The sequence below is a fragment of the Mesoplodon mirus genome (assembly GCF_964341445.2).
Source record: "Mesoplodon mirus genome assembly, chromosome: 20".
In the NCBI taxonomy this organism is placed as follows: domain Eukaryota; kingdom Metazoa; phylum Chordata; class Mammalia; order Artiodactyla; family Ziphiidae; genus Mesoplodon; species Mesoplodon mirus.
The window spans coordinates 14,569,593-14,596,150 of record NC_138996.1 but is presented as its reverse complement, the minus strand read 5'-3'; the positions used below and the strand labels follow the sequence as shown (position 1 = coordinate 14,596,150).

The window sequence follows — 26,558 nt, the reverse complement described above, 5'->3', positions numbered from 1 at the left end:
AGGTGATTTTTTTCACCATTTATTTAGAACCTGTGTATCTCTTAAGATGATGCCTCATTTGTAAGGTGGAAAACACAAAAACCGCAAACAAGTATAATGCGGAATCCCTCTGTAGGGTTAAATTAATACTTTTTATTCTTTTTTTACATTAATTTATTTTATCATTATCAGGAATTGAAAATTATTGAGCCTTCTCTGCACATGCAGGATCACCCTAAGTATAGTCAAAATTCTGTCTCTTTTCTGTTATTTGATCTCTAAAATAACTTCTAAAAGATGATTGGGAATCCATTCAGAATCAAGGTCAGGATGGGTAGTGTTACAATAAAGAAAACTTGGTTATGGTTACCAAAGGGGAAAGGTGTGGGGGAGGGATAAATTAGGAGGTTGAGATTAACATACACACACTACTATATATAAAATAATCAACAAGGACCTACTGTATAGCACAGGGAACTGTACTCAGTAGTCTGTAATAACCTAGATGGGAAAAGAACCTGAAAAAGAATAGATATATGTATACGTATAACTAAATCACTTTGCTGTACACCTGAAACTAACACAACACTGTAAATCAACTTCACTCCAATATAAAATTAAAAGTTTTAAAAAATAAAGACAACTTGGCAGTATCTATCATTGAAGTCTGATTGTTGTGTCACATATTACCTTCACAGTGTCCATGTGAGGTTTACCTGAACTTTAGTGTTACTGTTTCAAAGAAAGAAAAACTAAAGATGCACAGTAGATCAAGAATAAGACATTCACACTTTGGCTTTCATGTGAATGTTGCTGTTGAATTTAGGTGACTGTGAGATAACAGAAAGAGCCTTCAAAGGAGCCATCTGGAAGGAGATGTGCTTACCACCTGTCTGATTTGACCATGTAAACTTCAGGGTCCTCATCTCAAACACGGTAATAGTGCCTATTTTACAGCATTGTTGTGAAGTTTTAGTGAGATAAGAATGTTAAGTGTGGAGTATAATAAGTGCTCAATAAATGGAAGTTACTGTCAATCTTAATAATTGTATTTTTTGTTATCAACAGGATCCAGTTGATGTTCAAATTGACAGGCTCCTGGATCAGAACTAACCTTTAAATGGTAGCAATAAAAGAAGCTTTGTGAAGGTAGGTGCCGTATTTTTTATTATGAATGATTGAATGGATTATAATATATATTCTGCTGGAGAGGGCAATTCTTTCAGTTCCCACATAAGCTTATCTGGAGGTTGGAATATGAGAGACAAAGAGGAAGCTGCTGTTATGATAGCATGGTGGCTGTCCTGGGAACTAGAGCCTTGAGGAGAGGGGCAGAATCAGAGAGTTAGTGCTAGGAAGTTTCTTAAAGATCTTCTGGTACAGACATCTTCATTTTTTTTTTTTTTTTTTGTGGTACGCAGGCCTCTCACTGTTGTGGCCTCTCCCGTTGCGGAGCACAGGCTCCGGACGCGCAGGCCCAGCGGCCATGGCTCACGAGCCCAGCCGCTCCGCGGCATGTGGGATCTTCCCGGACCGGGGCACGAACCCGTGTCCCCTGCATCGGCAGGTGGACTCTCAACCACTGCGCCACCAGGGAAGCCCTTCAGGGAAGCCCTTCGTTATTTTTTAAACAGATGAAAACTCTGAATCTGAGCTAAAAAATGTACCTAAAATCCTAGTGCTATTTCATGGTGTAGACAGGGTTAGAACCCAGATCTCTAGATTTTTTCCATCATTCATTCAACTAAATCATTCTTTTCTTTTTATAAATTTTTGTCTATAATTAATTGCTTTCCAAGCTTAGCATTTCTAGGTTAAATTATTTACAGTCTTGCAGCTTTACTTTCTATGTCCTTAATATACCTTATCTATCCTATGAAAACTTGGGTCCTCTCTGTGGGGATCAGTTTATCACCATGAGAGGTGCTGAGATAATAGGATCAAACCAGTCCCACTAGAAGAAAGATGGAATGGGGAGACCTCATGTCCTTGGTATGAAACTTCCAGGTCATATTTTAACTGTAAATTCCAATGAAATTACATTATATATTTTCATATACAAGAAGACATTGGGAAACACCTAGACCAGATATGCTTAGAGGTTTCAGTATGTCTATTCACTATCCAACACCAAGGATATAAGAGATAATAATTTTGATTTAATGTGAAAATGGGAAGTGGTAGATAGGTAGACTACAAATCAAGTACCATTTATTTAGGAAATGAAGAAAAATTTAATACACTATGATATTCATTGACAGCTTACACATTAATTTTCCAAATCCAGTGTCATCTGTTCCTCAGTTCCATTAAGGTAGGCAGTGCAATTTTCATCAGAGAAGTTCAGTGATTTACCTGAAGGAACACAGCTCCAAGCTAGAACTCTAGCACCTTAAGAGTGGTTTGACTCCCAGCACAGTGTTCTTGCTAACATACTACTACCTAAGTGCCCCAGAATTGTTTGGAGCACTTTGATTTCTGGAATAAAAATGAAATTTTAAAAAATGAAGTAAGTGTAGCGCTTTGAGGTTTTAAGAAATGATTTCCTGTAGCACTTTCAACAGAAACTGTATAGTCAGAGTGCAAAGAGGAAACCAAAACTGGAAAAAGAATCTTAAAAGGTCGAATGGTTTGAGAGGGCAGCCAAGGAAGCCATCTCAATTTTAGTATGTTCTTGATATATGTATCTAAACACAATCTGAAAAGACTAACCTAATATATTTTTGACCCAGAGTTGACCCAAACCCAATCTTAACTTGCAAAAGGAGGAAAGCTGAAGTTGAAGGTTTGAGGCCATCAATCTTGTGGCATATCTTAGATGGAAAACGTCAGCAAACTAGCCAAGAAAAGGATTACTGACCAAAAGTGGAGGAAAGCAGCTAACAGGTAGGAGTATTTTAGATGTACATAAAAGAGTGTGAGTTTAAATATAATGAAGATCCTTTACATTGGAAAAATTCTCTGTATATGAACTGTCTGTGTTTACATGCACACACACAGTAATATCTTTTTTTTCCCCCAACCAAGATAGTCTGAAATTTACATGGAAAACCAGTGCAGGAAACACTGGAAGATGGAAAACAATGGAATATTGAGGAATGGCCTGACTTCTCTCATGAGGAATCTAAAACTACAAAATGTGACTGCCTGTATTCTTCAGCGTTGTCCAGAGAAACAGAACTAAACGGATGTGTGTACGTAAAACTATATTACATATATACACATATATCTATATCTATATAGAGAGAGATTGATTTTTTATTGGGGTTATAATTGACATGTAACATTAGTTTCAGGTGTACAACACAAGTCACTATTTGTATATATTGTGAAATGGTCACCACAATAAATCCAGTTAACATCCAGCCACACCTAGTTACAAATTGTTTTTTCTTGTGATGATTAACTTTCAAGATTTCCCCTCTTGGAAATATACAATAGAGTATTATTAACTATAGTCACCACGCTGTACATTACATCCCCAGGACTTACGTGAGATTGATTCATTGTAAGGAATTGGCTGACTAGCTCATGCAACTGCGGAGGCTAACAAATCCCAAGATCTGTAAGGTGAGTTGCCAAACTGGAGACCCAGAAGAGTTGATGGTTTATTTTGAGTACTTGGGGGAGGGTCAGCCTTTTGGTTCTATTCTGGCCTTCAGCTGACTTGAAAGGCCCACCCACAGTAGGGAGGGTAATCTACTTCACTCAATTCACCAACTTAAATGCTAATTCAAACAAAAACACCCTCCAGAAACACCAAGTGGAATGTGGACCTTCAGTGTTATTTCCTTTTGGAAAAAAGATGTTCAGAACAATAATGTGGCAAAAATACTTATATGATGCCCTTAAGTCAAGTGTCTTTGCAAAGGACAAGGACATCCAAGAAGAGAAATCCAAAACTAAGTTTAGGTTACATGAAAAATCAAACAGGTATGTAATCCAGTTGTCTTGAACTGAGAGTAAAAGAAACACAGAGTAGACATTTTACTCCTGCCGTGGCTTGGGGCATATATATGGAAGGGTTTGTATTGCCATAGAAATATATGTGAGTGTATCAAAATTGACTCTTGCATTTTTTCTTGATTATTCCTCCACTGGCAGATGGGGCACACATAAAGTAGAATCAAGGCTTTCTTTACCTTTAGAATAGTTCTGACGATTGCCATTTTCTTGGGAAAAGCACTGAAAAGCATTGTCTGTAATTAGCACTTTTTAAAAGAAGCTGAGCAGGTAAAAATCAAAACAAACAAAAATGTAAGAAGGCTTTAGAAGTAGTTACCTAAGTGTGATTTTCAAGAGCTCATTTTTAAACTCCTGACACAATACACATAAGAGTTTTCTGATATTTTCTCCCATGTATTAATGCAGTCAGACACTGAATATGCTTTACCATCAAATTCCTAATATGAATACAATAATATATAGGTACATTTCAAAACACTTTCAGATCCATTATTGTATTTGATTCTTACAAAATGGCTCTGATGTTGATAGAATAAGTGTCTTATCTCCAATTTACAGATGAAAAAACTGAGACACAGTTCTGGATAATGTATTTCTTAATGTTACACAAAAATGGAGTGGCAGGCAGAGCTAAAAAGGGATTAGACTTTTTAACTTTCCTACCACAATCCCATAAATAATTCCATGGTTTTCACATGATTTCTGTATAGATCATTCTGAGGGTTTTTTTTCTGTTGTTCTATAAGAGGAGGTGATATATTTTTCCCCCTTCTGATTTTGCATGGGCTTAACAACTCAATTATGTTTGGATCACCGGGATCTACCATTTTGTAGCTGTCTGGCATCCTCTTGTCCCCCCCGTGCCTGAGAGGAAAGCCTGATGCATTAGCTCGGCTCTTTCCTTCTGTTGCTTAAGCAATGAAGAAAGCATTACCCTAATCACACTCAGTGTGTGCCATCTCCAGGCACAGCTGTTGTGTGGTCTTTCCAAGCTCAGCCATTAAGGAGTCTTACCAGTGACAGAGCCCAGTGAGAGCCACAACGCCAGACACTTGCCCTCTAATAACATACATTTCTGCTTTCCTAGCTAATTCCCAGGAAAGAGAGCCTGTCGGGCAAGGTTTCACAGTCCATAACTCTCCTTTTATTGTCACTTTCCCTCCTCCCTTTGAGGGGCAGTTTGTGAGCCAACTCCCAAGCATAGCCCATGAAGCAAAAGATTAAGCATGGCTTGGAGTCAGCCTCTTTATCAAATGAGCCCATAATGTTTGAGCAAAAGCAAGCCTCAAAGAGACAGTGCTGCTTTGGCAACTGGCGCACCAGTGAAGGTGACCATAGGAGAAGCAATTGGTATCAGAGGCTAAAAGTGCCAAACGGTTCTGGCTGCCGCGGAATACAACAGTGTCAAGGTGTCTCCTCCTGCCTAGTAAAGTAATTGGAACTGATTGTTGCTGGGCTTTGAAGATCATGCTACCGACCTGCTATGGGTAAGACTGGAGTTTTCTGGAAGTGGGAATCGGTGATGAGATTATGAGATATTTATAAAAAACTTGGTTTACAAAACACACTCGCTTCTATGAACTTCTTTGAAGATATAATGGCAAAAATATGGGTTTTCAGTCAGAGATCTCAATTCAAATCCCAGCTCTGCACTTTACTAGTGTTACCTTGAATGAATTATTAATGCTCTTTAAACACAAAAGTTTCTATGTCTATAAACTGGAGGGTAATCATGCCCACCTTCCTAAAGTCATTGTTTGGGTTAAAATCCATGTGTAATTTAAGTGTTATATCTAAATTCCACACTTCATAGAATATAGAGCTTCTCATTAAATGGTGACTGTTATGACTTAGCAAGAGCCATGTGATTTAGGATGATTATGATTTTATCAGTGAGAACATGGAGGCTCAGATTTCAGTGATTTGCCCAAGATCCAGAGCTGGAAGAAAAAAAAACCAAGACCCAAACACATCACTCAAATATATAAACAATTAGTTCCATCTCTCCAGAACTCAGAAATTGGACAAATAACCCAAAATTTTTAAAAACCTCCAGTTCTTTGCCTTGGCTTTTTTCTCTGAATTGCATGAGATATTAGTCCTTAATTTAATGTGCTTACTATTAAAGAAGTATCAGTACATTGGAAGGATGATGATGTAATTGGTCATGAGTAGTAGAAGAAGGAAGGGAAATTAGGGGAGGGGGGATGACATAGGAATCAAATGTATACTGCACTCACTTAAATTATTTCATAGAACAAGCTTAAGATAAATGAATAGAGACATAGCTCTTAGATTGAGAAAAAGTATAAGGAAGGACTGAACACATCATCTGTAGAGAGGGGATGTGGACATAATATGTGGTTCATCTACCTGAATCAGGAGGAAGGAGAAGAATTATATGGAAAAGGGTTAGAAATAATTATTCACCTCTGTACCTTAGACCTAGTTAGCTTTTGTACAGCCTTGTTACCATCCACTGACAAGCTGAGATAGGACAGACTGTAATTAAACTATTAAACTCTAGTGATATACTTTTTGAAGGGTTAGGTCCCTTCAGCGTATCAGAAGTCTCATTCTGGAGAGAATCACTGTGGGATCCATTAGGCTGACAGAACCTTTTTCCTAGATTCTGCCCTCCTGAGTTCTTGTCATGACTGAACTACCTTGCCACAGCCTTGTCCCCTTAGTGTCCGAGGACCATAAGAGCCTCACAATGTACCAGACTCTGTTTTAAGCACTTTAGATTCTCAGATAATCCTAGGTGATAATACTAATGATATCCCACAATGAAACAATGAAAGTGAAGCACAGAGAAGTTAAGCAATTTGCCTAGTGTCTCACCACCAGAAAACAATGGAATTGGCACTTGAACTCATGAACTCTACCTCTAAGGCACGTGCTTATACCCAGGACAATGTATTTCACGCTAATTCTTCTCATACTATCTATGGTCAGAGGTTTATTTTGTTTTATAGCATATTGTGAGCAAATACTTTTATAAACTACACTACTCAGTAGAAAAATGAAGCTAAAAGATATCCATACTGGAACTCAAATTCTTAAATTACCATTAGATTCAACATGCATGCAGTTACTCTGTAAATTGCTATAAAAAATTTCTAAGTGCTTTCTCAATGCTTACTGTCACTTTATGTACCATGGACCATTAGCGCCCCACCCCCCCCCAAAAAACAACACACTTTGAGTGGCACTGCTGTAGGCTTAGGGGACTGGGGATGGGCACATTTTGTATCACTGAAATGAGTGAAGTTGTCAACAAGGTCAACTCTGAAGCCACAAACCCCTAGGCCTGTGTTCTCTAATCAACTACGTTAACCAGTCATCTACCCTGATTGAGAAATTACAGATGAAGGGGCCCTTCAGAATGGAAATTAGGACTTACCCCATGCCATACTGAAGGGAGCTGAATGGTCCATGCATTAACTTACAAAACAACTCTTGAAAAATTTTTCTTTAAGAACTAGCAATCTTCTTTCCCCCAATTGCTCTTGTATCTTAATATGAATTTCCTATTTCCTTATGTTTTCTCATGGCCAAAAGCATTTGACACATTTCCTGAAAAATGAAAGATATCCAATCAATGTTTGTGATTGAAAATTCACACTTATTTCAATAAATACTATTTATATTAAAACTCCAGGGAAGAATGACACCATATGTATACTACACAAGTCTGAAATGATGACACACTCCCTATCTGGAGCTGTAGTACTAAAAGAAAAATATTATAGACAAACATTTTTTTCATTATTGAAGTATAATTGACCTACAATACTGTGTTAGTTCCAGGTACACAACAAAGTGACTCAATATTTCTACACTTTACAAAATGATCATCACTACAGACAAACATTTAAAGTGACAATTTATTCAAATGAAGTTGGGGGGAGTAAGAAGAAAGGAGTTAAATTCAAAAGTGTTTACTACTTTGCATTATTAAAAAATTCAAATATTTTAATATTCATGCTGTAAACTTAATGTTCTTGTTATTATAACTTGGAGGCTTTAAGCCGTGCATGATTGCTCACATAATAAAGACTGCCTTCGTAATAAAGTTTTGTATAGATGTCTTTAAATCAAGAGCACCACGTTTCATGTTAGTCTTCAAAAATACAATTAGTCATTATTTTTCTAACAATTCATAAATGTGACTCACATAATGAGAGCATGCAGTTCGTCACTTGTGGAGACCAATAAATCAATCTCTCTCAGCACCTATTAAATGCTGAAAGCTTTCCTAGGTACGACTGGGTAGGGATGGTAAGCGGGTAAAAAAGGAATATAAAATTGAATTCTGCTCAAGTAGGGTATAGGTTAGTTGGGAACACATGAAACAATGAGGCAATAGTCATCCTCTCTTTGTAGAGTGGGGCTTTGTTCCAACCCCGGCACCCACCCATCCTGAAAGCAGACAATGAGAGAAGAATGCCTAGGCTTTCATTAAATATTACATCATTCAGTCCACGCCACAAGGCTTGAGGCGATAGAGCATAAGCAAATGCTGCATTACCATTGTCAATATCTCTTCTGTTTCTTAACTATCCGAGTTTTAAACTTATCAGAAATTTTAGAGATCTTTAGCCTAACTTCCCTCCCAGAGAAGAGAGGACTTTGAAGCAGCTTCTGGAAGGTAAGGTATATTGACCCTTCTTCTTCTTCCTTGCTTTTCCTGCTAATATAAGGTGACCAGCAGAGTTTAGGAAACCTTTGGGTCTATAAAACACTGCGGTCTACATTGCCCTCTCCCACCCACACCAGATTCAAACCATAAAATTCAGCTCCTTTTAGAGTTAGGCTTTAACCTAGTCTATGTATCAGAGTCATAACAGTCTCACCCTATTTCTCATAACCATTAAAATATTTGGGGACTTCCCTGGTAGTCCAGTGGTTAAGACTGTGCTTCCAATGCAGGGAGCCTAGGTTTGATCCCTGGTCAAGGAACTAGATCCCGCATGCTGCAACTAACGATCCCACATGCCACACTAAAAGATTATGTATGCTGCAGCTAAGACCTGGCGCAGCCAAATGAATGAATGTTAAAAAAAAAAAAAATTTGAAAAAACTCACGGTTTCTTGGAACAATAGGCACCTTTTTTTTGGCTGTGTTGGGTCTTTGTTGCTGCACATAGGCTTTCTCTACTTGCGGCAAGCGGGAGCTACTCTTTGTTGTGGTGCACGGGCTTCTCATTGTGGTGGCTTCTCTTGTTGTGGTGCACGGGCTCTAGGCACGCAGGCCCAGTAGTTGTGGCTCGCGGGCTCTAGAGTGCAGGCTCAGTAGTTGCGACGCACGGGCTTAGTTGCTCCACAGCACGTGGGATCTTCCAGGACCAGGGATGGAACCCGTGTCCCCTGCCATTGGCAGGTGGATTCTTAACCACTGCACCACCAAGGAGGTCCCAATAGGCACGTTTCTGAAACTTCTGTTCAAGGGATGTAAGTATTCCTCTCTAGGTTTACTTTCTGAAGTATTTAGTTTTGTCTTTTCAGCATATCTTTTGCCTCTTGGAACAAATTTTCTATTATCGCCTATGTAGATGACTTACTTCAAGTCAGACTGAATCATCCTGTTTCTGATGTGATGATGGACTTGAAAGAGAGCAGGGGCAAAGAAAGCATGTTGTACAGTGATGACTAAACAGAACAGGAAAGTTACACAAAAGTTTATCTCACAACAGGCATACTTTAACGTGGGCATACTTTGAAGAAGAGAGGAGAAATACTCCTACTGATAAAGCTGGTTGGGAGATGAGTTATCCAGTAGGCTAAGCTATTCTGTTAAATACTTAAACTCCCAAGTCTTAGAGAGTATGCACGAAAGTAGCTTACTTTTCCCTTCTGTGAAGTGTGAAGTTAAGTGTGAAACCTGGCAATTCCCTGCCAAGTAGTGACTCCGGGATTTGGGATCTTTCCACTTTATGGCACTGTTAGCACCCAGGAGAGACTTCCTCAGGGTCCAGGAAAAACTTAAGACCTCATGACTTACGGCATCCTTGAATGTAATGAATTAACTTCTCTCTTATGCATCTAGAATACATCTACTAACTAGAATACATCTACTAAATAACCATCCTGAGAATAACTAAGGAAGTAGTCACACAGCTAATTTTCTGTGGATTTAACTTGCTCATTAAGCCGAATCCAGCCTCTGTACCCTGACACCAAATTAATTTTCAGAGACAAGAGTTTTGGGTAAGTAGGAAAGAATAGCTTTATTGCTTTGCCAGGCAAAAGGGGCCACAGCAGGCTAATGCCCTCAAAACTGTGTCCTGACCTGGAGAGGGTAGTGAGGAGTTTCATAGTAATGGTTCAAAGGGGGTGTGATCAGCTCGTGGACGTTCTTCTGATTGGCTGGTGGTGAGATAAGTGGGAGTTGGCATCCTCAACCTTCTGTTTCTAACCAGTCTGGGGTCTCCGTGCTTGTGGGTGGCACACAGTTAACTTCTGCCACCTGGCAGGAGTTTCAGTATCTGCAAAACAGCTCAAGATATTGTTGTGTGTATCCCTTGAGGGGGAACCAGGACCCTGCCCCAAGGTTGCACTGTTGTTTCTTGACTCTTCCTCCCTTGTCTCTGCATCCCCTCCCTTCCCTAATTAGCAACTGTTTGAACCTGCTCCTTGTAACCGAGGGAAGATTGTGGAGGCCTATTTCCCGCAATCAAGAAATGGGGGACGCAGAAAGGCTTTTGTGCCCAGGAGCCCCACAGGGCCTTGCTCAGTGTCAGTACCATTGCACCATGGAAGGTGCTCTAGCAGCTCGAAGCCTTAAGTAGCCATGACAATAGAGGCCCCAGCCCAGAGTCTCAACAGCAGATGCTAAGAGGGGGGACACCAGACAGGAAGAGTAGGGTCCTCCAGACCAGGGTTTGGGTGTAGGCACTTGGTCTGGGTTCAGGCAGACCATGGCAGAAAGGAGAGAGCTTCTCCCTTCTGTGACACATTATACAGTATTTTCCCCTGCATCACAGTTCTCCCAAGTGCTCTTTCCACTTCCCAGAACCTTTGGTAAAAGGTTTTGTTTATCCCTTCTCAGTTGATGAAATTTCATTGTCCCACTAAAACATCTAATTCCCCAAGGGAGCCTTTCCTCCAAGCTTTAGTGCACTCTGGTTAACTCCCCAAACCCTCAATCTCAAGTGCCAGCCATGTGCTACTAACTACTGAACAGAGGCAACACTTCCCAGGGCAACACAGAATAGGTTTTTATTGCTTCACACCTCCCACCCCTTCCCCAAGAAAGAAAAAAAAAAGTCTACATCTTTACTGCTAAAAGGCTGAAAAGATTGGAGAGGTTAGAGACAGAAAGATCACCTCACCTTACTGGATTTATCTTGCACTTTTTTGTCCTCTAAGAGTTCCAGTTACTCTGTAGTCATGGATTTAGTTAACATTTAAAGTGCCCCTTTGTTGTCATGTATACACTACTATGTATAAAATAGATAACTAATGAGAAACTACTGTATAACACAGGGAACTCCACTCAGTGCTCTGTGGTGACCTAAATGGGAAGGAAATCTAAAAAAGAGGAGGTATATGTATAAGTGATTCACTTTGCTGCACAGCACAAACTAACACAACATTGTAAAAGCAACTATACTTCAATAAAAATTAATAAAAAATAAAGTGTCCCCTTTGACAGGAGAATGAAGATGATGAAGAAATGATTTATAATCCACCTTCCATGGAGGAAAGACGACCTGGACACAGTTTTAGAGAGCAGGCATCCTCCTGGACACATTCAGGTATGTTTCTGCCTGGGAGACAAATATAAGAGTCCATTGCCTGCGACAGCTGCTATTTCCTCAATGACCGTTCTTTCCCCTTCTCTCTTATAAAAGTGTACCCATCCTTCAGGACTCAAGGCAAATGCCTCCTCCACCTTCTCCCCCCATCCTCTTGCAACTTTCATGGCACTTAACTCTTTCTTCAAGCAGACTTGAGCCCCTACCACCTTAGGAAACTTTCAGGAATAACATTTGTGTCCAATTCATTTCTGTACACCTTGTAGGGACTGGCACAAATTGAAAGCTTAATAAATATTTTGAGATGATTCAAGCCCGTGTCAGCCATACTGCCTGAAATGAGAGTGAGCAATCAGATCCACAACGTAGATGTATCACAGGAGAAAAGGTGAATTTGAAAAAGACAGTTCTAGGACGTACATGAAATTCAAATGGAATTATATATCTTGATCCTCACTGTGAATGCATTTTTTCCCGCAGAGAATAGTTACACATTTCTACAGTAAAATATTTGCCTAAGTATCAAAATGTATAGAGAAGTATTTATTTTTATCTCCTGGTCCATAACGTATCCAAAATATCTTACTAGTCCTATTCTATAGATTATTAGTAATAGCTGAGGGCCTTCACTACAGTGGGTACCTAAGGATTATCAAGTGGACAAATCTAGACACAGGTAAGAGATAGGATGATGGTACACATGACCTTCCAGGTGTGCGTTTAAAGCCAAGTCTTTTCCTCCACATTTACAAATGTCACAACAAAATTTTACTGACTCCTGACTAGACGCAGGTGTTTGATGATAAACAGTTCAGGATTCACAATGATGAATAAGCCCTACTTTAAAGATCTTCTATTCTATTGAAGAGGAATGAACAAATAGAAAAATAATAACAGTGTACAGTGGGATATAATACATTTCATATGAATCATCAAAACAAAATATTGAGGGGTCAAAGGAGAAATCACATCTGTTCAGATGAATCCGATAAAAGATCATAGAGGTGGCTTTTGAGAAAGACCTTGAAACAATAGAATTTGATGGCAAAGTAAAGTGATTAGAAATAGGAAACAGTTAAAGGGACCAACAACAGAGGATTCAGGCACGTGATGAAAGGGTTTTCATCCTCCCAAGGAATTTTTATGGCAAAAGAATCATGTCAGTTTGTTGAATATACTTGGATGTGTGGTGTTTCCTCAACTTTATTCGGATATTATTTTCTTTAATTGACTCAGCGTAAATGAGACTGTGTGAGGGATGTTTGTGTGCACGCACGCACATGCGTGTTCCTGTGGGTAGGTATGTATTAGCTGAACTGCAGTACCTTTTATGATTTTAATCTAAGAGCAACTCTGCCCAAGAATCACTGGCTTCAAGAATATGGGTGTTTGCTTCCTTTGCTAGTTTCCACCATCTCTATCTTGATGTTTTCCTTCTCCTTGAACAACGATTGTTGTCTCTGCCTCTTATTTCTCTGCGATTTGGGAGGTTAACATCTGTTTGGTTTCTCCCAAACTTCACTTCCAGCCTTTCCTTTGGATTTTCACTCTTCATCTTATCTCCCTACATTCACTGTCATCCTGAACTGGGAAACCAGGAATGCAATTATCACACAAAAATCAAGTACCAATTGATGTGGCAAAAGATAACTTTTGGCACGTGTAAATTGGGGGACTAAATTTATTTTCTTGATTGAATCGAAAAATTTCCTGTATCAAACAAACATTTTTATTATACAACTGGACGTATCTTCCACACATAAGCAAAACTTCCCTGTGCTGACCCTGTTATATTTAAGATATGGAACAAAAATAAACTAACAGATAATAATTTGTGCTTTGGAAGTATAAACAGAACCATAGTTTGTTATTATTTCCCAGTTTATTCTCAGTTCTCTAATCTCTGGTAGTATAAATATGGATGCATTAGGAAATCATTCCTAATAACCTGTGATATGTTTTAAATCCGTGCCAGTCCTGCCTGCCCTCTGTCACAGCTGTGCTTTTTATAGCATGCCTAAAAGAAAAAAAAAATCAATGTTTGATTCATTCCTGTTTGGTCTCTTTTGCAACCTGAACTTACACATTATTGAATCATGATGATGATGGTACATTATACTTATTCGAAAATACAGAAAACACAGCAACCAGCTACAGGAATTCTTCTACAGGAATCTCTTCTGCAGCTGCTCCTTCCCTCAGGCCATATAACCTACTGCCTCACCATCTGTTACCATCCCTTTGCTTCGTTGCCTCATTCCCCTGTCCTTTTTCCAGCCTCCTCTGCCTTCATTCTTTGCCAGGCATTTAACATGAGGCGCTCACAAAGAAAACAAGTTTAAGAGAGAAGGAGATAAATCCTGCAGTTTCATAAAGGTGGTGGTTGTTTGCTGCACTTAGGTAAAAAAATTAATTTTCTCTGTGCACCCACACCACTGTTGTCTGTTTTAGCAGCTAGGCTTCTTGTGAGCGGGGACCGTGTTTTTCTTAATTAGGTATAGGCTTTTTAAAAGCTTTTCATCCTGGACCAAGGTCTCAAGGTCCCTATTGGTGCTCAATAAATATTAAACACAGACAGTCATTGTCTAATGGCATTTATTAAACACCCCTTTGCACATATTTCTGTTCAGAGAAAGGTTCAGCAGCCAAAAGTCCTGCCTGCTAGGAATTTAGGTTGAAAAATGGACAGCACTGATGCAGCATGGCATTCAACCGATAAAATGAAGGAAACATTTTACATGGTGTTTATATACACAAATAATTGACAGAGTTTTCTCAAGTAAATACTCATATTCTTTGTTTTGATTGGCTTTCAATCAAATCTGCTGTCATTTGAGTGCTGAGTCTCAAGTCCTCTGTCAAGTTCAGAGAAATATGGAACAGACTCCTTCCATAAAAGACATCACAACTTATTCATAATTACTTAAATTTCTATATTTATAAATAAGTTAACTGCTTGCATAAATGCTCTGACATGATGCATTAAAAGTCACTAGAATAGATGGTTTAAGTGGGGGCTAGGGTTTGAGTATTCTAAGGAAGTGTCAGGTGGATTTCTGCAGCTGTCCCTTATTAGACCTAAACATATTTTAAAAAATATGAGTTATAATTCCTCTAATCTGTAACTGAGAATGTCAATCAGATATCTACCATCTCTCCACCACCATCTACAACATCCTTTTAAACCATAACTATCAAAGAAGGTAATTCCTGATCATTTTCTTTAAAAGATAGAAAGTATACCTTCATATGGCCCAGACTGGCATTCGATCCTGAGGTGACTTTGGCACTTTATGAATGAAAAAACTGTTTACATGGTACCGTAGCCTTTAAATCATTCAGTAACCAAAAAGTCACTAATATACTAACAACAATTCATATCCAAAAAACATTTCCTGTTGGGTAATGATCATTCATATATATATGATAAGTGAGGGCATCTTGTTCAGATATTTTTCTAAGGCTTTAATGTATTCATTGATTCCTAGAAATTAACAAAAAGCATTCACTCATTTATTCACCTATTCAGTTATTTCTTGAATACAGATTATATGCCATGCACTGTCCTTTGTACTATGTATACATTATTGAGCAAAACAGACACAATCTCTACCCTTATGAAGCTTTCATTCTAATTAGAGAAGCAAATGAAGCAGGAAAGGGGGATAAGGAATGCTGGAACTGGGATTGCAATTTTAAAGAGAGTGTCAGAGAAGGCCCCACTGAGAAAGTGACATCTGAGCATTGATTTGAAGACAGGGAGCTAGCCACATGAGTATTTGAGAGAAAAATGTTCCAGGATGAGGCAAATGCATGTGGCAGGGGACCCTGCCTGGCGCATTTGAAGGACTCGCTGCAAGAAACCAGTGAGACCAGAACAGAGTAAGTACAAGTATAAATAGCAGGAGGCTATAGAAGGGGTTAGCAATATGAGGGGGGAGGGAAGGATGTGAAAGGATGGGTACACGTTCCATAACCTCCGCAGGACTTTGGCTTTTACTCTGGGTGGAAGGGGAAGCCTTTGGAAGGTTTTGATTAGAGGTGGGATATAAGCTGACTTGGGTTTTAACACAATCACTCGGGCTGTTTTGATATTGACATGAGCAAGGGTAGGGACGGTGGAGGTAGTAAGAGGTAAGGACTGTTTGCATCTATTTTGCAGGTAGAGCTAATAGTATTTGCTTATGAGAGGGAGAGAGAGAGTCATCAAGGATGACTCCATTTTGTGGTCCAGGGAACTAGAAGAATCAATTGCCATTCAGTGAAATGGGGCAGACAGAGAGGGGCAGTCTTTGATGGGAAGGTCAGGGCCTCCGTATTGGATATAATCAACTTGAGATGCCTAGTATACATCACAAAGAAGATGCCAAGTAGACAGGTAGACATCTGAGTCTGGAGTTCAGGGAGGAGGTACAGCCTGGAAATATAAACTTGGGTGCTAGTAGCATACGTATGACATTTAAAGCCATGAGGTTTGATGAAATCACCAGAGGAGCAGGTATCAACAGAGAGTACGTTCATCATTTAAAAAATGTATGTGGTTGAATAACATATTACTTAGACTAACCTCAATTTCCTCAACTAGTACAGAAGCTGGTCAGCATGACTTCTACAAATTATAACACGTTATAGTCTAATCTATTTTGTTTAAGTATTGGCAGTTTACTATCAAAATTATTTATTTATACAATTATTTTGTTTTATGGCATTTTCTTTATTTGGGGGGAAATTCTACAATATTTTTGAGGTAGGCACACAAAGTTTTAGTCTAAAAAAAAGGAGACATTAACATGAAGTTTCAAATTAAACACCAAAATTAGAGAAGGCCCTCATTGCATCTGGAAGGCACATGATAACTTTAATCATCCTCAGAAAAAGCTCCATCATATTTTCTACAAGGCAAATTAAGATATAAAAGTAGATGTACAGTTAGATTTTGTAATAGGTATGGGTTGACCAGAAAGTTAAATAAAGCAGCAGCTAACTGGTTGGAAAAATAGTTCCTTAACTCTAGCCGACATGTCACCCTAAATTGCTAAGGTGTCTCTGTGGAATTTCATCCTTATTTGAATCATGCAGTCTCCCTGTAGAGAGTCCCTTTAATTAAAAACTATTTTATTTAAGTAACTGGAGTGAAATCCTGGGAATGGAGGCAATAGAATTAAAGTTCTTTCTTTGTTACACATGTGCTTCTATGAGCAAGTGCATTGCATCTAGCACTTCCTGGTTCACACGTGCAGATTTTTTTAGGCACAACAGCATCTAATCTGTAAGATGTTCAAAGACAATATCTGCCATCATCAACCAGCATTTTGGACACTTTTTTGAGTTACAGTGGGTGAAATTAATTATTTTCTAGAAAAATCTTAGATTTCCCTGCTGGTAATCACTTTGACATTTCTTTTTGCACCACTCTCTGAAACCAAAGCTAGAACAGCTTTTTAAAATGAAAAGGTGTGAAGTTTTATCCAGAAAGGCTTGCACACAGAGTGTGAGTTCAGTTAGAGAGTGATTATGGAGACGGCAGCAGGAGTATAGATCCTTTTCCATTTCCCAAGCTGAAAGCAAACAGAATTTGTTCTCACGGATATTGCTAAAGACTACAGTAAAATCAATAAGATCATTTGAGAAGCAGCAGTGTATGCTAGAATGAGCCCAATATTTGGAGGGGAAAAATGAGAATTAAATTCTGAGTTGCTTTCTTACCTCTTATGTGCCTGAACAGTTATCTAAGCTTCATGAGCATTAGTCTCCTCATTTGGAAGCCAAAAGGGCTGTTGGTAAGCTTAAAGAAAGGATTGTGTGAAAGTGCTCCTTACGGGGTAGGCAGTCGCTATATTACTCCCTCAGTTTACAACATATTTCATGAAAATTTTAACATTCCTAACAGAAGAACATCTTGATAGAACTTGTTTGTATTTATAAACTTAATACAGGGATAGAGTGTATCTATTTACCTAATTATCATCTTATTGTAATATTCGCACTAACAGTACCCAAGAATTACTGAGTTTTACATTTGGATTTCTACATTTGGCTTAAAATGTTTTCAGAGAAATGGCACATCTGATGTGCCAGTGATGCTGCATTAAAACGAAAAGTCATTGTATGTGCAGAAGAGCAGAGAAGCATCTTTATGGCATAAATTCATGATATAAAAGTGTACATGACAGGAAAAACAAAGGGAAGATACCCACAAGTAGGCAAAACTCTATGCCCTTGTCATTGAGGCACATGCAAAACGATTGCCTGTCCTGGGACTTCCCTGGTGGCACAGCGGTTAAGAATCCGCCTGCTAATGCAGGGGACATAGATTCGAGCCCTGGTCTGGAAGATCCCACATGGTGCGGAGCAACTAAGCCTGTGCGCCACAACTACTGAGCCTGCGCTCTAGAGCCTGCGAGCCACAACCACTGAAGCCCGTGTGCCTGGAGCCTGTGCTCCGCAACAAGAGAAGACACTGCAATAAGAAGCCCGCGCACTGCAACGAAGAGTATCCCCTGCTCGCCACAACTAGAGAAAGACCGCGCGCAGCAACGAAGACCCAACGAAGCCAAAAAAAAATAAGTAAATGTATATAAAAAAAAAAAGATTGCCTGTCTCATGTCAGGCAAAGCAATGAAAAGCTATAGAAATTACCAAATATCTTGGAATAGACCAAAGGATTTTTAGGAGAGGTTATATGAACAAGTCATGACTCATGAAAAATTATCACTTGACTGCCGAACAAATCTGTCTTCAAATGCTTTCCAACTGACTTTCAAGAGTGTTTAAATTCTGTAAATGTTTACTTCAATCAAGGCAAAAATAAAACTAGTTTGACACTAAGTCTTGAGGTATCCCGTCAGGACTAAAGGTTGTCTAGAAATGTAGGCCTGTGATAAGTAAAGTACCCTATTGATACTCTTCTTTCTTGCAAGGGACCAAATGTAATTAAAGTCTGAATATAAAGAAATCTGAGACACAAGTTTGTTGTGCCTCTGTGGGAGAAATTAAAATATAATTGAATTGATAAATGCGTATACTATTTTCGTTGGTTGACTATAAAATGGCGAAGTTTCTTCAACAGACAAATCTTATGATAGTGTCAAACATGATCATTTAAAAATTAATTAAAAGGCTTCTATTTGGAATGGTAAAAATTTAGATTTAAAGAATATTTTTCTTTCTGAATGGCCAAGTATTCCGAATACAGTTTATTATTATAATTTTATTTAGAAGCTATTTCTGTGAGGTAGGTAAAAGTATGTCACATTATTTTATAGGTAGGAAAGTGGACACAGAGGTGTTCCATGGCTTTGTTCGTGTGTTAGTTATCTGTCACATAACAAATCATCCCAAAATGTACCAGCTTAAAGCAACACATATTATCTCACAGAGCTTTTAAGGGCCAGGAATCTGAGCGTGGTTTAGCTGGGTGATTCTGGTTCATAGTTTCTCATGAAGTTGTAGCAAGCTGTTGGCCAAGAGTGCTGTCTCTGAAGACTTGACCGAGGCCACACAATTCACTTTCAAGCCCATTCACATGCCCACGTGACTATTAGCAAAAGGCACCAGTTCTTTCCCACGTGGGCTTCTCCAAAACACTGCAACACAGTATGGCTTCCCCCCGAGCAAGTGAGAGAGAGCGGTCAAAGCAGAAACTGTGATGTCTTTTATAATCTCAGAAATGACATACCATCACTTTTTCCTTATTGTATTGCTCACACAGACCTAACGTGGTAGAATGTAAGAGGGGACTGTAACAGGCAGTTGACTACTAAGAGGCAGGACCATCTCGGGGGCCATCTTGGAGAACGGTCTCCACAGTTAGTGTACCATGACTAGTGACAAAGCTAGTTCCAGCGCTGCCAATCTTGCTCTAAGATTTTAGAAGAAGATAATTCTATTTAGAAACTAAATAACTGCCCTGCATCCTAGAAGGTTAAAAGATTTGGAATCATTTAGTTTATTTCTTTTTTCATGGCAATAGATTTAATAACTTGATAATATTCACCGAGAGTTTTCTGAAAGAATGATACGATAATTCAAGCCATGTGGATGTCCATGTACATGCAAATTGGGGACAGATCAGACAGTGCTTGTCAAATCATGCTAAGCTGAAAGCGTGCTCACTAACTCCTCCTAGCCTTGCAGTGCGGGGCAGGAGGTAGAGGGAGAGCCCTAGAATTGCTGGCATGGAGGATGCTAAATGGATTCAGAAAGTCCATTTCCAGCCTGTGATTTTATGAGCTCCAAACTATATAATACCTAGAGAAGATTCTGGTGGGCAGTTGTCTAATTTGCAGAGAAACTTGCAGAATAATATGAATATCTACAGCTTAGAGTAAAAGGTCTCAGGAGCAACAGCTACTAAAAATAGCAGTGTATTTTTAAGAATTCTTAATGGCATCTGGTCCTCCATGCTATTAGACTCCTTCAAGAACTTCTCTCTGGCTCTTACCGCTTCTGGCATATTTTGGCCTCAATTTATTCAGGATAAATTTCCTAAGGATTCTTCTTTTATATCCCAAATTGTTTCATCAATTCATAGTGAAAACATGTGCCTTAACTAGTGCATAGGAGCTATTATATTTGTCTGTAATCTCATATTTCATCAACTGTATCAAACCACTTGGATTTTAGAGCATCTGTATCAGAGAATTTTTGTTTGGGGTCAGTGGACTACTGTGGGGTTATTAGAGAAGTACCATGGGTCCATGGTGCCCCCCCCAAATATATACATTCTCTCAAGTATTTTTGACACTGCCTCCAGTTAAAATACCACTTTATCAAGGCTTGTAAACCTTCACAAGAGTTGTCCCCCTAATCTAGCAAACCTCATAGTACACATTTTTAATGCCAGTGGATTAAAGAGAATCTAATCAGATGGACTTGGTCCAACTAAATTTACAAGTTATTTCTCCCTCTTAAAATTCCATTGAAAAGGCAGAATAAATGAAAATATAAGAATAAACTCATAGTAACATTGGAAGAATGAAAGAATGCTACCCCCAGGCTGAAAGAGTGGTTTCTGAAAGATATAAATATATTAGGTAAAATTTAACAGAAAGGAGGAACTTACAAACATATACAAATGAACAGAAGATTCTCCAAAATAAGGTGAGTCTTTCTGGCAGAAACGTGTAATAAGGACTTAGTTACTGGAATCCAGTTCAAAGAATGGGTCATGGGCTAGTAGGCTGGTGTATTAATCAGCTTTTGCTGTGGCAACAAACACATCCCAAATCTCATTGGCTTGCAACAGTTAACACCAGTTTCTTTCTCTTGTATATGAAGGTAGGCTAGGGAATCTTAGTATGTGGGTTAGGTTCAAGTCCTCTCTAAACGCTTTTAAACTCCAGGACCCAGGCCAGAGCACATGATGTATGAATATATAGCACATCCTATCTGGGGTGTCCCTTTTTCATGACCAAAGAATGGAGCACAACAAGGTGAGTGCAAACATGTGATGCCTCCAAAGCTTGCACTAAGAACTGGGACACATTCCATTTATCAAAGATAGTCACAGGACCAAGCCTCAAATCAGTGGGATGGGAAATATACTCCAATCCACACAGGATAGGAAGAAAACAGTGTAAGTAGTTGAATAACAAAATCTACCACAGCCTTCCCCTTTAGTCACAAATAGTCCCTTGATTCAAAATATAAAATGCATTCACCTTATCCTCAATAAAGAAACTCCAAAATTCTACTCGAACATGCCATAAGGCTCGAAAATCCAGGACTTCAGGATAGTCCTTTTATTGGTTCCAGATATAGGTCCTCTTGATCCAGAGACCTCTGACCTAAAATGTCAAGTTATCTGCTCTCGTAACACACAACATACAATGTTGGAACAGGAACAAGATAACCACAGGAAACATTCATATTCAGAAGGGCAAGAATGGGAGGCACATAGTATTCACTGATGCACATTAATTCTGAAATCCAGCAGGACAGACTTTGCACGTTTCCCCTTGCAGGTAGAGCACTGACTGGACACCATCCTTACTCCCTGGGAGTGACGGTGATTCCCTTCTGCTCCAGTAGCTCTGGACTCTGCCCTTGGAAATCTCTTCCCTTTTCATTTTTCTCCCCGGACACACCTGAAAAGGGCATCAGAGAATAGTATTTCCACGGTGGCTGAACATCATCTCAGCCTGCTTTCTTCCTGTCTAAAATTTGAGTGCCCAAGGGTCATTTTACATCTCAAAGAGTCATGGTACCTTTTAGTCCAGATTGGAAATGCATTTGTCAAATCTTGGTGTTTTTGTTTGTTTTTTGGATGGTTGGTTGGTTGGGTTTGGCTCATTCTTACCTATTTTATTTCATCAGCTCCATATGCAAATGTCCTTAACCAGAATTCTTCGCAAAATATGACTCTGAGTTTCTGATATGACTGAGTTTCTTGGGTGTCTGTGGGAACGTGGTCTAAAAACCCATTATAAGAGTCATTTTGACCAGCTGAAAGGATAATCTTGGGTCAGATTAATCCAATCTGTGGGTTCTTTAAAAGATGCTACTGTCATGCCCTTGTTATTTCTTCATTCTCAGGTCCAGTGTTGAACTTGATCTCACTAGATCTTTCTCAGTCAAGATGTTCTCAATTTGATCTTTGACTGGTTGACCAGGAGAGGGAATTGTATCATTCAGCCCTGCAAGTGACAACATTTATAAATTTTCTCTCTTTCTTATCACTCCTAATTTCAAACAGGTTAAACCTTTTTTTGTTTGTTTGTTTTCCTTTGAGTTAATATCATTTTCTTACAGAACCATCTCAAAACCCTACCAGTAACAATCAACTCATCTACCAACATTCTCGCTTCCTTCTGCATCAACCAAAGACGGGAGTTCATCAGATATTTTGAGTACGTTAAAGATATTGCAACAGGCAGTTAAATCAATTGTCTGTCTCTATAATAGCATGGATTGGTTTTTTTCCCCAACTTTCTATAATAGTTTCCTTGCCATTCACTGTTGTGCCCTAAAGCCAATGACATACATTTTAGTTTAGCTTTATTGGTGTTTGCTGTTGTTGTTTAACAGCATCACCCCATTCCTCGTACCAAATTTCATATTAGTAAACTTTGTTACAGTACAAACAATCCCTGGATCTCAGTGCCTTACAGTCACATACATTTACTTCATGCTCGTAGATCTGCAGTGGCTTTTTTCTAAGCTTTGGGGTGGGGAGGGAGGAGTTCAGGTCTGTTATATATGCTTGTTTTCCAAGATCCAGGCTAAAGGAGCTGCATTTGCCTGGGGCATTCTCTTCTCATGCTTGAATGGGGGAGTAAAAGAGCATAAGCAAACAGTGCAGATACACTTAGAAGGCCTCTGTACCAATGCGACATATATTTGCAATAGCCAAAGATGTGGCCAAGCCCAACATTACTAGGGTAGGTGAGTATAATTCTCCCACAGGTAGGGTAAGACAGAAATGGATAGATAGTAAATAATATTTCAATTTGCCATACCCAGGCAGTAATTAATAGCTGTTGTTGAGAAATTGTGTCAAGGATGCATTTTCATATTTGTACCAGTATTTGCCCTTAGGATAAAACTACAAGTCAAGTTTACTTCTCATAAAATAATTAGGAATTCTGCCGGGAGGCTCTCAAAGCAGGTTCTAGTGCCATAGAATTAGAATATTGTCCTGCATAAATTATAGGGACAGGAAAATCCTACACTGGGAAACCCACGCAGACCACAAAGTAGGATTCATTCATGAGACAAGAGAGGGTCAGTCCTTATCAATACAGGAGACTTTTTCATTTGGCCAAAAAATAAAAAGTTTAAACTTTTTTTTTTAATTTGAAAGAATGTGGACATAATACACTTTACAGTTCTCCCCAGTAGCCAACAATCCTTACTATATAAGATGCTCAACATCACTAGTCATCAGGGAAAGAAAGACAGATATTGTATGTTTTCACTTATATGTGGAATCTAAAGAATAAAAGAAACAACTAAACACAACAGAAACTCACAGATGCCAAGAACAGACTCGTGGTTGCCAGAGGGGAGAGGGGTAAGGGGAGGGGCAAAATGGGTGAGGGGGATTAAGAGGTATAAAGTACTAGGTATAAACTATTAGATAAATTACAAGGATGTCATAGCACAGGGAATATAGCCAGTATTTTATAATAACTTTATATGCAATATAAACCACAAAAATACCAAATTACTGTGTTGTACACCTGAAACTCATATACGTCAACTCAACTTCAGTGTTTAAAAATCAGCTTAGAATATTCACTTTACCTACTTGGCCTCTAAAGGCAATGTACTTTCTCCAATTCTGCAAGGACAGTCTGACACAAATCTCTTCACTCTGCCCTCCATTATGCCAGGCAGGGGCAAAGGCCACATAACTGGAATCCATGTTGACTGCCACAAAAACTGAGATTTTCCCCAAAGTTGAGGAAATTCTCTCTAGTGACAAAAATTGGTCAAACATAGGGACTTCCCTGGCAGTCCAGTGGTTAAGACTTCACCTTCCAATGCAGGGGGTGTGGGTTCTATCCCTGGTCAGGGAGCTAAGATCTCACATGCCTTGCAGTCAAAATGCCAGAACATAAAAAACAAAACAAAAAACAGAAGCAATATTGTAACAAATTCAGTTTTTAAAAGACTTAAAAAAACATTGGTCAGACAACCTCACTCACAAAAAGTTTGAGAAAATATGAATATAGAGCTTAGAAATTAATACACAAGGAATAGTCATTAAGGAAACAGAGTTATCCTGTTAAGAAACATTTTAAGTTATTGCATTGTATTTTACACATATATATTACATTATATAATATATATTACATTATTATATTACATTTAAGTTTTAAATATAAACTAAGTAGACCTTTAATTCTTAGATAGAAGGTAATGTAATAGGAAGAAAAGGAAAGTGAGAAAAGGAGTGAGAGAGAAGAGAGGGAGAAAGGATGGAAATGCTGTGAAAGAGCCGTAATCAGTTATTGGAAATGAAATTCTGAAATGATGCTGCAACAATAAAATAGAACTAACTAGCAGAAGGGTCACAGGTTACAAACATTGAAATATGTAAATTTGAGTTAGTTTGCAGAAAGATCAAGCCAAAGTTATCTTTCAGATTGCCAAGACGAGTAAAAAGAATAAAAATTCTGAGATTTAAAAAAAATTAAGAGGTATGGAGTAACTGTGTTGAACATTCAATAACCACTGAAAAGGGAAGATGTTTGCAATATTTGGCAAACCATATGGCAAAGGTACCAGACAATCATATAACAGATACCAGGCCAGTCAGAATGGAAGTCACCTTATACATCATGCTGAGACTTAGCCCACAATTAGCACAGCTTTAATAGGAGACCCTGGAGTAGAAAACAGAAAGAGCAAATGGGGAAACATACTCAAAGTTCTTAGGAAATAAAATTTTAATTTAGTTAGTAAGGAATAAATTGGCTTCAGAGTTCTATACTGCAGTGTGCTTGCTGGAATACAATATATCAATATTGTGAAAGTTCTGAAGAAGAAGAAGAATGGTGATTATGATGATAATTACTATTCCTTATAAGTATTTTATTCCTTAATTCTGTACTCATGCAATACGTCCAGTTACTTGCATCTTCAAGATGCAAGTAATATAATCCTAAAATTATATTACAGATAATCTTAGGGTTTTCACAAGGAAGCCCATGGTGGTTCCTAATACTGAATTTTCTTTCTCTTCTGCCCCTCAGATAGATCCAGCTGGCCTTCCTGTCTGGCATTTGATTCTTTTCTTGGCCCTAAGCACTGTCTCATGTTGCTCTGTGGGGTGATAATCACATCCTGTTCCCATTGTAGCCCATGTCAGGCTCTCAGAATATCACAGTAATTGAAAAACCCTAATTTGAAACTTGTGGCAGAGAGGAATTTGCTGTTTCCTTGTGATCAGAAATTAAGACACTTTCTTAAGACACATAATGTCAAGCAAGTAGGAGATGATTCATTAAACCATGTTCAGAAAAACCCAAACCATCAAACCAACTTCTCCCATCATAAAAACCAGAAGTTTCTTTCTTAGACTTCATATTGTTTACAACTTTGTTTTCACAGCAGAAGATAAGGGAACCATGTGGTTCAATAGACAGAGCCTCTCCTTTCAAACAATAAAGACCTAAATTTGAGCATGACTTTCTTCATTTACAGGTTGTATAACTTAAAAATTGTATTAACGTCTCAGAGTTTGTCTCCTTCACGTATAAAATGTGAATAACTGCTAACTTGCAGAGTTGCTGGAAGAATATATAAAAACAATACCTAGTACTTTAAAAAATCACATCTGTTTTTACTTTTTTAATTATTTTACTCCCAAAGGACTCTGATTTTCCATACAATTAGCTTAGTTATAGAGGAAGCTTTCTACAGAAGGGAATGCCTTTCCTGTTTTGGCAGCCTGGTCAACAGAGATTTGTGAGCTGAGTGATGGGCCAGTTTGTTGCCTGGATGAATTATATTCAAATAACTTCACCACATCTCCCCAGAGGACTGTTGATAAGGTTACAAGCTCATCAGGATCCTGCCCTGTGTAATAGAAGCTAATTGGGTTTGAACTGTGGTCCCTTAAAGCAAAAACCAGGCTGCCAGGGGTCCCACAAAGCTGATTGGAGTTCTGCCCTCCTTTGCCCTCTGCTTCCTTCTACTTTTGACAACTTAAGGTGGCATGAAATGTTTCTGGGCAGCTAATGCTTTGGGGGCTGTGATCAAGTCTGGGAAAGAAATTTGTCAAGTGGCAAGTTTTCTCCCTCCTAGGAATTAGCATGCTCACTTGCCCCCTAGTGCCATATCAAATGTATATAGAGGCGTTAAAGATGGGGCTGAGACCACACCATGCCTTCTGTGTAGTTT

General features: G+C 38.7%; 1 long non-coding RNA gene across 2 annotated transcripts; it reads left to right on the top strand.

The window, feature by feature from the left end:
* Positions 1-1,065: 1,065 nt before the first annotated feature.
* Positions 1,066-3,540, top strand: LOC309795826. Of its 2 annotated transcripts, XR_014292373.1 has the most exons (4): positions 1,066-1,128; positions 2,712-2,865; positions 3,007-3,173; positions 3,465-3,540. It is a non-coding gene; the product is annotated as an uncharacterized lncRNA (long non-coding RNA). The 2 variants fall into 2 exon arrangements; XR_014292374.1 differs by lacking the exon at positions 1,066-1,128 and having other exon boundaries at positions 2,674-2,865.
* Positions 3,541-26,558: the final 23,018 nt, after the last annotated feature.